At 39.4% G+C, this 2,312-nt stretch overlaps 1 long non-coding RNA gene across 1 annotated transcript; it reads left to right on the top strand.

Annotated features, from left to right (window-relative positions):
- Positions 1-862: 862 nt before the first annotated feature.
- Positions 863-2,177, top strand: LOC101857702. The gene is made up of 2 exons (XR_221290.1): positions 863-954; positions 1,498-2,177. It is a non-coding gene; the product is annotated as an uncharacterized LOC101857702 (long non-coding RNA).
- The last annotated feature ends 135 nt before the right edge of the window (positions 2,178-2,312 follow it).

Raw genomic sequence — 2,312 nt, 5'->3', positions numbered from 1 at the left:
TGCACATTCATGACACTTAACCCAAAGCCCATAAACCATGTGGGTGTTTGGCTGGTGCTCTGGTGTGGTTTGCTCCTTCCTTCCTATCAAACACCTATCGTCCTGATCTGTCCTCCCTTTTCTTTGTGTTTGTTACTCTTTTAAAGTACATCTTTCTGTTCTTTTTTAACACCTAATTGGTGCTAGGTTCACAGCATTTCAACAACTGGTGCTCGGTTAGCTTAATTGATATCATGCTGGACTACATGACGGAGACTCCTTCTTTTCTATCAAACACCTATCCTCTTTATCTCTCGTCCTTCTTTCCTATCAAATACCTATCGTCCTCCTTCTTTCCTATCAAACTCCTATCCTCTTTATCTCTCCTCCTTCTTTCCTATCAAACTCCTATCGTCTTTATCTCTCCTCCTTCTTTCATATCAATCACCTATCGTCTTTATCTCTCCTCCTTCTTTCCTATCAAACACCTATCGTCTTTATCTCTCCTCCTTTCCTATCACACACCTATCGTCTTTATCTCTCCTTTTCTGTCAAAGTCCTATTTTCTTTATCTCTCCTCCTTTCTTGTCAAACAAGTATCATCTTTATCTCTCAGGGTTTCCTATCACTCACCTATCGTCTTTATCTCTCCTCCTTCTTTCCTGTCAAACTCCTATCGTCTTTATCTCTCCTTCTTTCCTATCAAACATGTATCGTCTTTATCTCTCCTCCTTTTCTTTGTATTTTAATATCTAGTAACACCACTAATCTTCGGCGCTTATATGACCTAATTGTGATGTTAGTGCCGTAATACGCTCTCAGAAACAAAACCATAAACCATGATGTATATTCTAAACTTTCTTTGTGCTTGCTACAGACTGCAGCCGCGGACAGAGAGATTTCTCAAGGCTCTTCTTAGCCAGGGATGTAACACGCGGGCCGCATTGGCGAAAGTGTGGGAGACAAGTCCAAAGTGTAAGAACTTGCTACTCCTTTTTTTAGAAACACAGTTCTGTTTTGCTTTTTCTCTCTACTAGCACTAGATGTGAATAGTTCTTTAGGAGTCGAAGCGCTGAGCTCATGAGTTTTGGATTTTTGATTTGTTTGTCTTTGAGGGGTGGGGGGTTGGTGATATGCTCTTTTTACGTTACTTTTTCAGCACAACTGTTATTGTATCTGTTCCTAGGTCCATATCCCAAATTTCATAATTAGTGAGCTGACCTATGCAACCTTACCCTAACTATAGTTTTGAAATAGGTGTGTGAGTGGTTGGCGGGTGCTCTGATATGGTTTGCTCCTTCTTTCCTATCAAACATGTGTCTTGCATATCTTTCCTCTTTCTTTTTCTTTTGTATGTTACTCTCTAGAGTAACACCTAATCTTCAGCCGTTTTATGACGTATTTGTATTGTAAAGGTTGTAAAATTCTAACTTAAACTAAAACGAAAGGGGTGTTAACCTCCCATACCGTCATTTCATCAAATTTAAACGCTACCAAACCTTTCTTTTACCTCCACAGTTCTGCAGCGGGAATACCTGGAGTGGGTCAAGGAGTCTGAGCATGCCGAGGTCATGACCTCTTGGCCTCCTACGTGATATGGGAAGATCCACTAGACTGGAATGAGATTGAGATGTACAGTCGAAATTGTCCATGACTGACCACCCTTTTGTCAAAGAGAAAAGAAGTTGTCTCAGACAAATGGACGTCTTGGACAGTTTCATAATAATATTACACCCCCCTACCCTCCCCTGCCCAAAGCAAAAACAAGAACGTAAAGGGGAAATGGGAAGTGGTCGTTTGTACAGGTGATTGTTTTAGACAGGTGGCCGTTTGAGCTCGCTTGAATGTACTATAATGTAGTCTATAAGAAAATTGGGTTTTTTTGTTCGCAAGCATATCTTATTTTCAAGAGCTCTGTGTGATGAAGGTCACCCATGAAAGTTATGAGTCTAGAAAATAAATTCTTCAGTAAGTGTAATTGGTCTTTCTGTACTATCGGAAAACTTCAAAAGGCAAAAGGTCGTGCATACTTCGTGGAAACTATATGTTTGTGGTATTAGTATTCCTTTTAATAAATGTTAAAAAAATTAGACACTTCTGAAAAAAGTGCACTATTTTAACTGTTTATGCATAAATTATATGACAAGTTGATGACGTCGGCTCACTGGATTAAGTGGAATAAAATGAATATTCATTAACTTTTTGTTTTTGTCCACTTTGTTGTGTATTGTGATTGTTTAGGAATTACAAAGTGGGGTTAAGTGGGTGGCTGGTGGGTGCTCTGGTGTAGTCTGCTCCTTCTTTTCTATTAAACATCTATCATTCTTATCGCT

The sequence above is a fragment of the Aplysia californica genome, unplaced genomic scaffold (assembly GCF_000002075.1).
Source record: "Aplysia californica isolate F4 #8 unplaced genomic scaffold, AplCal3.0 scaffold02419, whole genome shotgun sequence".
Lineage (NCBI taxonomy): Eukaryota > Metazoa > Mollusca > Gastropoda > Aplysiida > Aplysiidae > Aplysia > Aplysia californica.
The sequence above is the reverse complement of the archived record's forward strand: the minus strand, read 5'-3'. Positions and strand labels throughout refer to the sequence as shown.